Source organism: Branchiostoma lanceolatum, chromosome 9 (genome assembly GCF_035083965.1).
Source record: "Branchiostoma lanceolatum isolate klBraLanc5 chromosome 9, klBraLanc5.hap2, whole genome shotgun sequence".
In the NCBI taxonomy this organism is placed as follows: Eukaryota; Metazoa; Chordata; class Leptocardii; order Amphioxiformes; family Branchiostomatidae; genus Branchiostoma; species Branchiostoma lanceolatum.
In genome coordinates this window covers 18,639,360-18,653,880 of record NC_089730.1, presented here as the reverse complement: position 1 = coordinate 18,653,880, position 14,521 = coordinate 18,639,360, and the positions used below count along the sequence as shown (strand labels likewise).

The 14,521-nt window shown below is 41.9% G+C and overlaps 1 protein-coding gene across 3 annotated transcripts in view; it reads right to left on the bottom strand.

Moving 5' to 3' along the window:
* LOC136441652 (GTPase-activating Rap/Ran-GAP domain-like protein 3) overlaps positions 1-14,521 on the bottom strand; it is a 213,355-nt gene that overhangs the window by 174,023 nt on the left and 24,811 nt on the right. The window lies entirely within an intron of this gene.

Here is a 14,521-nt window from a genome sequence, read left to right as displayed (position 1 = left end):
TCTAATCCTGGGAACGTGAGCGGCATGAGTGGTTTCGCTTCCGGGCACTTCCGACCCGCACATATATTAACTAAATATAACAAAACAATACAGGTACCACGGTAGTCCAATACGCGTTTATAGCGTTGGGAAACTCAGGCTTTTCTTTCTTTCTTTGCTAGATGAAATATCACTGTCGTTAACCTAAAAAGGTCCGGCAGAGCATTTTACAAGGCAGGCTGTCAAGATTTTCATATCCCATTAAGCGTCTCATCGTCACACTGAGTTTGTGTTTTAGTGATTCCCTTGGTGATGCCAGCCGAACTGCTGTGAAGACCTTAGCGCTGCTCGACTTGGGATTAAAGTAAAGGCAGAAAAACATACAAAGGAAAAATTGGCATTCGCTATCGGGTCGAGCCCACTCCATCTGCAGGTGAGCAGCCTGATGGTAACTATGCTGGCGCAATGCCATGTGGCTCTACTCTGCACGTAGAAACGTGGAAAGGGTATAAAATCATACTTGCTGACGTGCTATCTATTGTCAATAACCAACCATTTCTTTTACGACGTTGATCGCAAAGAGAAAAGCTATTCTACAGCACTTTAATAAGGTAGTGTTGGGTTCAAGCAGCAAAAACCAGATCTAAAATGATTCAAACCTCCAAAATAATCTCTAACCCTACAAAAGATGGATTTGGTGGTTACGAAAGGAGAGGGTTTGGGTCATGATCAATGGATAGCAGAAGCAATTGCTAGACATAATATCCGTGATCAGGATAAAGCACAGTATTACACGGTATGTACACATAATAATGACTATGGTTCGAGCAGAAGAAGTCTGTATATAGACCTATCATTTTGATCCTCTGTCACGACGCAGCCGAAAAGCTCCCGCCGCGCCAATAAGATCAAACCGTTTAAATAAAATTGCCCTTTTCATATTCTGCTCACAATCACATCATGCAACATAAAAGACGTTGTCATTTATCTCGATGTAAAGTGCTTTACTGAAATGCTATACTTTAAGTAAGACTGACAGGCAAAGGTCTTTATGCACTACCACGTATCTAACAAAAGCCGATGTTTCATCTTCGCCTGTCTCACTTTGCAATGAAGCTGGGTGTTACTGCGAACAATTGTTACATAAATAGATATTGTTAAGTGGCAATGTTGAGATGATGCGGTTTAAGTAGACTTTAAGTAATACTGCGGAACTTCCCTGTTCTTTTGGACTTCAACAGCGATCAGTGCACCACGGCTTACCACACCTGGTCTTAGATAAAATGTAACGTGTGACTAGACAGAAGCAGGTAATTTCGTCGATTCAAGGCAGTGCAATATTTTGGCTTATCACACAGGTTTCTACTTTTATCACATAGTTTTTAGGTTATGTAGTGGTCAATTACTCTCTTTTAAAAGTCTATAGTCCTGCCAACCAGCGATGTGACTATACACATCCCGACCAATCAAACCACGTGAATCGCATAGAAACTCAGATTCGTACCAGCCATTTCCCGACAAATCCCTTTCTAACTTGCGTTAACGACTACATCTGACAAAACAAACTCGCCAGTGAGATGGTGGAAGGTGTCAGCTTTCCAAAGATGTTTTCAGATTGGCAATTTTGGCACTTTGGAAGTGATTGAAAGCGACCGCGATTTAACGTTTAGAGAAAAGTAGTAGAAACTATTTTTGAAAAATTTGGGAAATGGCTGATACGAATCTGAGTTTCAATGAGATTCACGTGGTTTGATTTGTCGGGGTGTATACAGAAGCAGGCAGGTCGGGCGAGCGTAAATAGCCTGGGTTCAACTTCCTACTTTTGGTTAACACGTTAAGGCGCTTAAGACGATTACGCCGACTACGTGACCAGATGAAAGTTGGGAATAATGATGTATGTTTAGAGCAATTTCTGCCACCGACGCACTCCCACTGCGGCGTCTCTGGTCTCCTAAATCCGTTAAGATCATGTTGCTGAGCTGTAATCATACTTTTACCCGGTTAAAAAAAGCCGGCCTTCGGTACACCAACCTATCAGCTTAAAGGCCAAATCCTGAAGGTCTATCACTAGGTGGGGATCGAGTCAAAAGTTCCAGTTATACACATGCATAACACGTCTGCTCCGAACCTTCCATGGATCCATAATCCCGCACGGTACTTCTAACCCTACATTGAGTATGGAATGTGTTTTATCTGCATCTGTATCCACGACTGCAGATGCAGAAACCAGTGGATGATGTTGATGCACTGCACTTCGGCGTAACACACCAGCTTTGCAGGCACGCGGCGCGAAGGCAGCTGGATAATGATTACACTGAACGGTGTAATGCCATACCTAGGCCGGGATAACGTTCTATACGGGTATTAAAGACCCGTTGATACTTGGGTTATCACACGGGCTTCTTTTTATCACATGAATCATTCGAACGCGCTTCGCGTGTGCTGGTTGTGGCGCTGTCTAAAATTCGAATACCGGATTCGAACGTTAGAACTGCTGGTTTTGTTTTTGGTTTGGGTATGAATAGAATAGAATACAACAAGGTGTATTCCGCATCACCCTTCCTCCCAGCCAATTTGCAAGGGTCGGACAGGCACCTCGGGTGATACGAACACGCCATTTTGTACTCTATATGTATCACCCTTCACGACGCTTATCGTTCACCTTAGATCAATAGAATACTATTACTCCTAGTAGGATAAATTGAAAGTATCAAGAGTTAGGTATCAGCCAATTACTCTTTTTTGGAAGTCTATGGGCCTGCCAACCAGCGATACGGGTTCGTCGTGCTCATCAGTGGTTCCTTTCAACATATTAAGTAGGGAGAATGTGCTAGCATCACTTTGCGCTTCTCTGTATCATGTCAAATACAGCCAATCTTAAAGACACCTGTTGCCGTTAGCATTAGGTAAAGCAATCGCTTCATATTGAATCATAACACCCATGCACAGACCTGGACATATTATCAACAACAGTAGGAGAATCAGCACCAGGGACAGCGCCGTTCCATACTTTGTCATACTTCGTGATACAACAGTTCTACTTCAAACATCAAACGCAACGCTGTTTGGCGTATTGACCACTTAACATTCAGGCCACGGGCCTCACAAAAGAAAAGAAAGCATCCTCCCAAACACATAACCTAATTTTGCCCCAGGCCGAGAAAACATATAGCTGACTTGAAAACCATAGCCCATGATACACAAAGGTGCACCCTTTATCTTTGATATTCATGAGCGGGTGATCAGCCAAAAAATACTGGACGGATATTAGTTCCCATCGGCTAACGCGGGTGAATAAATGAATGACTGAAGCCGGCCTTTATTGTACACATATACCCACTTGGTTACGTACAGGTCGCAACAAAAGAATAGTTTACAGAAACATGTTTCCATCGCCAAGCTAGCACAAATCTGTAATCTACGAAATAAATTCGACTTCTCCTCGCTTCTTTGCGATGGTAAAAATGTAAGACCAGACATGTTTCACAATCAAAGGTTTGTCTAAACTCATTACAAACATGAAAAAGAATAGTTGCAAGGATGATTAGTCTCGCCCGATTTCACCCAAAGAGATCTAGAAGCTAAGCCGGCTTGCGATCTCTGAAAACCCTTAACTATACGAGACAGCGTTATAAAGAATGAGTGATGGAAACTGCCGCGCACAGAGTAATCTCATTGATTAAATATGCATCACGTTCTTTCATCAGGTCCCCGCTTCGATCTGAGGGACATTAAAGGCCGTTAGATGGGGAGATTACTTCCTATCAACCCGCGCCCGGGTACACGGGACCTTACATCAACACCAATCAGCCCTGGCTGACCTGTGGTTTTCATGGGCTGGGGAAGACTAGCGCGGTATCCAAATCTGTTACTGTAAATGCAGAAATCTTCGCGGTGGTTTTAAGTTCGGTAAGGTCTTCGTCGCGAACTTAAAACCACCGCGAAAATTTTCTCGCCGGTGTTCCTGTAGCGCTACTATTGTTTCGATGGAAAACTCAAAACCACCGCAAACTCTCCATTTTCTCCCTACCGCGAAATTAAAACCACGCGAACTTAAAATGCATTTTCAGTATAGCTCCCGAGTCTCTTATATCCTCTCGGCCTATAAGAGACGACAGAAGAGACTTGTCAACTATAATATGTATGTATACCAGGCTAGGGGTAAACATTAACACTTATGCTTTCATATCCATTCATTTATTGATTGGTTTGAATTTGACAGTAACAGATGCTTAACTAGTCGGTGGATATTTCAAAGGGTTAGCTCTGCTGTCAACGACAATAATGGACATGGAATTGATATTTGGGTGACAAGCACTGACGAATACGCGTACATGCAAACATGCAAACCTCTAGGTTTAGGAACACCATGATGCCGTTTCTTGCCCAGTTACTGAACAGCTAATCGCGTTTTGCTTACCTCCACATAAGAAGTTTTGTAAGTGTAAATCATGCCTTAATTCACCGCTTTTGTAGCTTCAATGGCATGTCATTGATTGTATGATTTTATTGTGATTTTAATACTGAAATAAACCAGCCAGTCAAACAGTGAGGCTGCATTATTAACAGGTTATGAAGAACTACAGGAAATGGAAAAAGTTTCGTCATTATATATGACAAAGTTTAGGTTTAGTAACAAGAACTATGATGGCTTTATTCCTACCAATTACGACAGTAAATAGTAATTCTGCGGCTTACAACTCTGTATAACTTTGTTACTTACATGGAATTCAAATTTAGGTCTTGACGAATGCGCGTACATGCAAACAGTGAGGCTGCCGTATTTACAGGTTATGAAGAACTACAGGAAATGGAACATTTTCGTCATTATATGTGACAAATTTTCGGTTTAGTAGCAAAAGATATGATGGCTTTATTCCAACCAATGACATCGGTAAATAGTAGTTCTGCACCTTATAACTCTGTATAATCTTAATCCATTGATGACATGAAGTTTATCCGTATCTATAAACCAATATTAACCCGCACCGCGTTTTTAATCCCACAAAATGAAAAATGATGTCCCTGCTTATGAACATTTCCTACATTATGACACTTGGAGGCAGGTTTAGTATGATAATCCCTTTTGAGGCAGAATTAAATACGAAATGTCAAATGCAACGTATGGATGTATATATATGCGATTTTAATATGTACTTAATCATGACTCTCAAGGGTGCTCTATTTTCGGCACGGAACCACCGGTAGGCTCAAGTGACCTTTAACCCCCTAATTGTGTGTCTTCCCACCTCTTCCCGGCCGTCCTCTAGTGCGCTTCCAAGTTGGATTTGGTTCCCAGGTGAATTGATTTCTTTTTTTTTTTAGAAAGGAAAACCCTGGAGCTTGCATTGCACGCGTCATGAAGACGATCTCCGCCCCTCTCTTGGACCATCTCGCGCACCGCCTTGCACACTTATACCCCCAAATGTCTCGGGGAAATCCCTTCTTCCAGTTAGAATTACCCTGAAAGCCAAGAGCCAGTACAGGGGATTCAAATGTCCGTCCTAATTACACACAGACTACGGGAAGCTAATGGCGGTCACATTAAGGGATTTGCTGTCCTTGGTTTGTTAAGTGCGTAAAGCTCGTAATGCACTACTGTTATAACTGGTGGCCTATTTTCAAGTCGGTAAACTTTCTCGTCACGTCTTCCTCTCTAAATTCCCAGGAGTAAACCCAGCAGGTAATTGTGTTCCTGGAATAACGAATGTCACGTCGGAAAACCATTAAAAACAACGCACACCCTTCATATCTGTACCAATTTTGCACGATCAAGGTTGATGAAAATAAATGTATGACTGATCTGAATAAGCTACTACTGTAAATGCAGAAATGGGGGTTTCACTTCGCGGTAGGGAGAAAATGGAGTGTTTGCGGTGGTTTTGAGTTCGCGTTTGAAACAATAGTAGCGCTACAGTCACACAATGGAACGGCTTTTCATGATGGTCTTAAGTTCGCGGTGAAGAGTTCACCGTAAAAACCGCGAACTTGAAACCAACGCGAACATTTCTACATTTACAGTATTATTCCGCTCCTGATTTTTTAAATTTGAGCATGCCATTTCACAATGTCACCGGCTGACTGTGCCATTATTGTTGCAGTGTTCCAATCACCAGGCACTGCAATAAAAATGACGTTATCATCATATGTCCAGTAAACCTGAGCAATGTTGTAATATTAAAGGGGACATTTTCGCGGTGACTTTATGTTCGCGTTCTACACGGTGATCTCTTCACCGCGAACTTAAACCCACCGCGAACATATCCTAGTTTACAGTAAAACCCTGCATGGCAGTTAACGTTTCAACCGCCAAATTGAAACCACCGTGAACACTTCATTTTCTCCCAACAGCGAAATAAAAATCCCCGCGAACATTGCTACTTTAACAGCATTTACCTGCCATTGTTTTCTCTTCCAACGAGACTCTTACTACTATACAGAATTCATCACCACATTCAAACAAACAAAAATAACACGTACAGTGTTACTTCACGGTTGTTACTCTTAATGACCGTGAATTGCATTTGCCTGCCGGATTCTCCTTGACATTAAACCCAAGGCCTCATACATACAAAGTCATTACGTAGCACACGACAACATCTCTACAGCCCTTGTACATCAAGAGAACACCCAATCCCTCTCCTCGTCACAGCGTTATCTTCGTCCTTGCCTTAATGATTTTATTCTTCATGTATGACATTCCCTGAGGGCACTCACTTCAGTAATGCCCAGCGCATTTACGTGAACGCACGAATCTTACTCCCCGCGACACAAGGGAACAGCGTTATTTATGGTTTGATGTTACTATCAGCGACATGCTGCCCTTTGGAATAACTAGCAGACCGACATTCGCATTCATCATCCGATGATCATGTAAGCAAAGTGAGCAGTAACGTCCCCGCTGAGCACAACAGCTTTGATATTACAGGAACTCACGAAAAGGCACTACAACCAACTGACAGTGTGAAAAAGGTTGATGCACAACACAAGCAATAAGCTCACCTCGAATTTTCGTTTTAACAGACAGTGAGTAGAAATCTCATTATCTGTGTACAAAAAGCGTATGAACATACCGGCTACTTGATGCCTTGTGCAAAACATACTCGTGATTACATAAGCAAAGTAAGCAGGAACGTCAAGGCTGAGTCGAACAACTGTGAGATTACAGGAACTCACGAAAAGTCACTGCGAGCTTCTCTTTCTTCTAAGCTTGTGACTGGGCTAAACCCTTCTTGTGGAGAATTCAAATGTGCTCAATAAGCAACTACCTGAAAGTATGTAGAAATCTCATGATGTGCAACAAACTTATGAAAATAAACCTTTTTTTTGTTGTTGCGGAAACTACAAATGTGCCAAGCATGCCAACAAACTGTAAAGAAATTTCATGATGTGCAAAACGCTTGTAAAACTGCCAGTTACTAAACGTGTAATGTAAGGCAAACTCCCTCTGCTGCAAACAAATTCGACAACAGTCTTTTGACGTAACACATCAGATAGAATTAAATTTCAATGACCTTCCAACTAATGAATACAGAGATAGCATGAACGAATCTAGCGTGAAAAGCGTTATCTTAACGAGTAGTTACAACGGCAGTACGCCCTACATTGTCATAAACGCCCCTGTGGCTATGACCCTTCTGTGTTCAGAGATAGGCCCACCGTGCGTCATCAGACACCATTAACTCGGTCATGTTCTCCAACCTTCAGCAATCCCAGCAACATCCCCTGATCAAATGACATGATCCCAGACTTTTTGCTGTCTCCGAACTCTCGATGGATTTTATGATAATGATAATAATTTAAAAAAAATACTCTTGTTTACACAACCAAGAGATCTATTCCACCGACGTTTCGGTGACCATCGGTCACCTTCTTCAAGGCGATTCTGACTGGTTCACATTGCACTGCAGCACAGGTGTCACTGCTATGTGAACCAGTCAGAATTGCCTTGAAGAAGGTGACGGACGGTCACCGAAACGTCGGTGGAATAAATCTCTTGGTTCTGTAAAAAGAGTCTTTTTTATTCAGTGCCTTACAAACCTGATTAAACTATTCACGGAAAATAATATTGACTGTTTTTGGTTGTGAATCGACAGAACTAAGGTGAGAATGCAAGTTACAACTAAATCAGTGCACGACTTTGTACATTCTGACCCATTGCCGTTTGGTTGCTGCTATTTCTCTGAGATATCTGAAACACATGAGCCTTCATTCTAATGTTCTGATTTAAATACTACTTGCAGTCGTCTATCAGGCTACTGAGGATTTTACAATCCTCGAGAAGCCTTTACGTGTACAGATCCTTTCGGTCACAACTTCAATCGCCAACCAATCCCTTTAAGATATTAAAAACTCCCCTGCTATTACTTTTGGTTACATGGTTGGGACGTTGGGCTACGTTGGCTGTTCGTGAGGCTCAGAACCTCGACACGGCATGACGCTAAGTAGCCGGGGGATGCCGAGTTCCATAATGAGACTTGGTCCCGCCGCAAAGCCCGGGAGCCAGGGTAGTCGGGATAAGACACAACCAGGCTTTCCGTGATCACTGACAATGTCGAGTTCAAAGCACTACGGCTTCATATTTCAGTACAGATTACCCTACGGCGCATGGGCAGACAGCACCATTGATCCCTTACTGATCTATCTGAATAGAAGATAATGAAAGAAGCGGAGCCGTTTTTGGGTCTTTGATCAAGCAAGGTTCAACTTCGCGAACGTAGATAAGTCTTCAATCAGCGAGTGCGACGAAAATGTTGAAATGAACACACTGTGCAGTAGTAATTCGTAACGTTACATGTACTACGCTATGGCTCTACACATTCTCTTTTTCTTTTCCAGTTCTTTCATCGTATTGCTCTTAAAGTGAGACAAGATCAAGGCATTGACAGGCGCTAGCCGCAGTTTGTTACAATTACGACGCTCTCGTTTTGATAGCCAAAATCTAATTAACTGCTTCTATAAGGTCCCTGTCTCTGTAAAAATGTGGAGAGCAAAGATAAACTGGTAATTTTGGAAGAAAGTGTCTCCTTTGTAAAACTACCAGTTACTAAATGCCTTGTTCAAAACATATTTCCTCGATTGCAAACGTATCCATAACAGCCCTTCGGCGTATTTTGCATAGTACTGTGCGTATCCTTTTTTCTAAAACTGCTACATATTGCTATTAGCATTCGGGCAAGAACTTGCAAAGAAACTTACTATTGCAAAATTGTGAAGCAGAAACTACAAGGATTCTGGCCACAGGCTGGAAAGGGTTACCTAATATCGTTCAGAAAAAGTTTCATTCAAGCTGAAACGAACCATATCTTGATGCTGGAGGGTAAGAGACAACAGATGAGCCGGGCCCTCGTAGAAAACTATTACACGCCGCCCGTGTGATAACGCCCACAGAACGCGTGAGCGTGTTATATCTAATAACAAAGAACACTTCAAACACACCTACTAATGCAGCCTTGATACCAACGTGGGAGTCATACCTAGGTTTAATCACAAACCTCTTGTTTGAAGTAACAGAATCTAATTTTTAGTTACCGGTAGATAGATGTGTCCTAGAGTCTTCAATCAAAAAGAACACTGAGGATTTCCAAAAGATCGTTTTCAGATGACGGCCAACAATAAGCTTTTCTAGGACAAAGCAAGATGTTATACTTTTGAAATAGTTCCGTTTAAGATGAATACGGGCAGTCTTTTGTTACTAAAGGGTACATTTAATTGACTAGGCTAGCCATTCATGTAATAACGCCTACAAGACGCGTGAGCGACTTATCTAATAACAAAGAACACTTCAAACACACATAGCACTGCAGTCTTAATACCTACGTGGGAACAAAACTTAGCCTCTAATAAACGCAAGCCTCTTGTTTGAGGCAACACAGTTAATTTATGGCTACCGGTGGGTAGATGTGTACAAGAGTCTTCAATTAGACAGAACACTGAGGATTTCCAGAAGATTGTTTTCAGATGACGGCCAACCGCAAGCTTTTTTCGGCCAAGGAATGTGTTATATCTTTGAAATAGATACGGACAGTCTCTAGTTGCTGAATGGTACGTTTACAAGTAAGTATCCAGTCATGTAATAGAGCCTTCAAGGCACGTGAGCGATTTATCTAATAACAAAGATGACTTCAAACACACCTACTGATGCAGTCTTGATGCCAACGTGGGAGTCAACCCCAGTTTTTACTAAATGCAAGCCGCTTGTTTGAGGCAACAAAATCTAATTTATGGCTACCGGTGGATAGATTTGCACAAGTCAAGAGTCTTCAATCAAGAAGAGCCCTGAGGATTCCCAGACGATCCTTTTTTTTAGATGACCGCCAGTCACAAGCTTTTCTTGGAAAAAGCAATATGTTATACTTTAGAAATAGTTCCGTTTAAGATGGATACAGACAGTCTCTTGTTGCTGAATGGTACGTTTAAGTATCCATTCATGTAATAGCGTCTTCAAGGCACGTGAGAGATTTATCTAATAACAAAGAAGACTTCAAACACTCCTACTGATTCTTGTGGGAGTCAAGCCCAGCTTGTAATAATCACAAACCTAATCTACAAAATCTAATGCATAGATACCGGTAGGTAGATGTGAACAAGAGTCTTCAATCAGGAAAAACCCTGAGGATTTCTAGAAGATCTTTGGAAAAAGCAATATAGTACAATTTTGAAATAGTTCCGTTTCAACCGACACGGACAGTCTTCTGTTGCTGAATGACTAGTGATAGGCAATCCACCAATGTGTGATAACGCCCACAAGCCACGTGAGCGACTTATCTTATAACAAAGAACACTTCAAACTCACACCGCACTGCAGCCTTAATACCAACGTGGAAGTCAAACCCAGCTGTTGAAAACACAAACCACAGACCCCTCATTGAATGTAACAAATTAAATCTAATTGATGGTAACCGTTAGGTAGATGAGTACGAGGGTCTTCAACGGTCCAGAACTACGAGGATTCCGGAAGATCGTTTTTAGATGACCGCCAACCGCAAGCGTTTCTTGGAAAAAGCAATATGGTACGTCTACAACAAGTCAGAAATGGTTCCATTCAAACCAAGACGAACAGTTTCTTATTGCTTAATGGTATCGTTAAAAGCAAGGTAGGCTCTGGATCGAGCAAAGTAGGCCATCCATCAATCTATTCATTATGGCCACTGAGCAGGACGTTTGGACAGGTTCTCTCAAAATTACTTCAAACGCACCTACGTCTGCAACCTTAATAGAAATCAATCCTATCTTTTGATGATCACAAAACTCTTATTGGAAGTAGTTATGGCAGATGTGAACAAACGTCTTCAATCAGAAAGAACTAAGAAGTTTCCAGAAATTGACTTTTGGATACGACTAGCCACTGGCTTTTCTTGGAAAAACCACTATGGTAGACGTCATGAATAGGTCCATTTAAACCGAGTAGAATTGTAATTTATTGCTTAAAGGTACAGATGTGCGACAACGGGTGAATCGAGCTCAAGCATAAAACTAGGCAATGCATCCTTTCCTAACAAAATTCCACTGGACAAGACGTATGGACGTGTTCTTTAGTAACAGAGACGATCCAAATACATCTACCAAAGCAGCCTTAGTACCTTCGTAGTGGTTCAATTTCAAATTTAATTTATTTATTTTTACCAGGGGACATCTCAGATCTCGGATCTGCTTTTCAAATGACCCTGGGCACAAACATTAAAAATAAAAGAAAGCTTTTGATAGTCACAAAGCTTTTATTTATAAGAAATCGTCCAAGGCTAATAAATTGCTATCAGCAGGTAGATAACCAAAAGTCAATAATCAAAGTCTACAATACAGCGTACAAAGGTCCATAATCAGGTCCTCCGCCAGTTCTAGAAGATGGTCTTCGGATGGCGGCCAGCCACAGGCTTTTCTTGGAAAAACCAATCTGGTACAAGTCAGGAATGGGTCCATTCAGAGCGAGACTAACAGGCTTCGATTGCTTAATGGTTCAGATAAGCGACAACACAAAACTAGGCCATTCATTCTTTTTTGAAAACGCCAATTGCACAGGACGTATGGACGTGTTCTAAAAAAGATCATTCAAACACACCTACCAAATTGAATGCAGCTGTAATACCGTCGTAGGAGTCTCATATGGCTTTGGAGAATCACAAAGCTTTCGTAGAAAATCTCATGGGCTACTTAATTGCTATCAGCAGGTAGAAAACCAATAGTCAATAATCAAAGTCTGAAATACAACGAACAAGGGTCCAAAGTCAGGACTTCCTTCGCTTACAGGAGATTACCTTTTTTGGGATGGCTTTTCTTGGAAAAACCAACCGTACAAGCCAAGAATGGGTCCATTTAGAGCGAGACTAACAGGCTTCGATTGCTTAATGGTTCAGATAAGCGACAACACAAAACTAGGCCATTCATTCTTTTAAAAACGCCAATTGCACAGGACGTGTTTTTCAAACTAATAGCAAAGACGATTTAAGCACACCTACTGGTGCAGACTTCCGTACGCGTGTTAAAAGCTCACAAATCTAATATATCGCTACCAACAGGTACATGTTAAATAAAACGCCCAGTCTCTGAGTTGCTTGAGTTTCAGAAACAGTACAAACTCCGATGACTCCGGAAACTGTCTTGGAGGATGGCCAGTCACAAGACTTTCCTGGAAGATGCTACTTAAAGCCATCCTAGAATAGCTTCCTTTGAAGGAACAGATCAGGAAGATCCATATACTAGTAAGTAAGTGAAGAGAGGAATAAAGCCCCCCCCCCTCTCACTGGACCCGCGGCTCGCTGGCGGCGTCGCTGCGGCCGATCGAATTGACAAAGCACTCAACAAATTTCATCGACAAAATATGAATCTTTTAAAAGCTTTTTGTGTGTTTTGTTGTCTTTTTGGTCATACTTGTACGTTTTAATTGATATTCCCATTATAAAGCCAAGGGTAACACAAATCCAGTTTAGGATGCAGCGACGCCACCAGCGTGCCGCGGGTCTAGTGAGAGGGGGGCTTAAGACTTTCCTGGAAGATTCTACTTGATGCCATCCTGAAATAGTTTCCCTCAAAGGAACAGATCAGGAAGGACTATAGGTGAGTGAAGCAAAGGAATAAAGCTGACCATCTGCTCATTCAATAACGCCCACATAACAAGGACTATAGACGTGTTCTTTGATAAAAAATAACGCTTCAAAGCTTAAATGTAATTACTGGATACAGCCTTAATACTTTCGTGGGAGTCGTTGTAAGCCTCATAATCTAACGTACGTGCACACCAGTAGGTACAGGTCAAACAAAACGCCAATCTCTGTCCGGTTGAACCTCCATAAGCAGGAGACTGGAGAGGCTCGGGAGGTTCTAGAAACTGATCTTTGGATGACGGGCAAACTACACACCTTTTCCGGAAGACGCTACTAGGGCCAGATACAACTCTTTGACTTCTTTGTCATTGAAAATGTGAAAATTTAGCACTGGAAAGAGTTTTATCCAAACATTATACGGGCGTTGAAACCTGCACCATCTTTGATTTGGGATCCTCTCCAAAACATCCATTGGGGTTCTGCATCGGATTCCTTAAACCTAATCAAACATTCTCCTTATTAACTGCTTGTTCATGTTTCTGTAATGATTGAAGACCACGGGTTACTTTGTCAAATTGTTCAAGTACAGGGCCAGACCTGCAGGTAAACATCCGTACCGGTGCCTGTAACTGTAACCGTACGTTTAGATACATATCCCTACTAAACAAACCACCCAGAAATAGTTTCATTCGAATTAAAATGAACAGTCTCTTGTTCCTTAATGGTACAGATAAGAGTCCATGACCAGAAGGTGAATCATGAGCAAAAAGATGCTATTAACATCCGTCCGTCCCATACAACCCGCAAAACAAGGCGAATAGACGACTTCCTTCGACTATAAAGAGCTCTTCAAAAGATCTCTCTGTAGACCTTTGCGGCCGACAACGTGGGGATTTCCTCCCTTCGTGTTCCACCTCGCGAACGAGACGTGCAGCTTCCTGTAACCGCCTTATCTCTGCCGCACACGCTTCCTTCTAAGACGTTCTGAAAAGACGTAAGACTAAGGGAAAGCCTTTGGGGAAGCTTTTCTGTACTTTGGGAGACAGGAAACGAGGTGAAATCATTCTTACTGGCTACTCAGCGCGCTTTTGATCAGTGCCTTGGCTGGTAATGACCGCATTTTGTTCGGTACTGACAAGCGGTAAGCTTAAGTAAGATGTATTGCCCCACAAACTACTCTCACATGGATTACCTGAAGAAGGTGATTAAGTCTTATAAAGGCAGTTTACCATCGCTATTTCAGTCATCAGCCAACAGGTGGTTTGTACTAAGTGGATGAATAATTACTTGCCCTTTGAGTTCTCATTTGGGGGGATTTAGCGATGTTCCTGTAAGCTGCGGTGAAAGTGTACGTGAATAGTTGTAAAGAGCGTGCATAATCTCATTTCATGATATGAAACGTTAGATATAAATTCTGTGCTAGAGTAACAGTTGTAGTTTTTAAGACTTGCTATAAAGTTTATTCTGCAGAAAGTCTCTGTTCTTTTGTCGTGTGCGAAGGG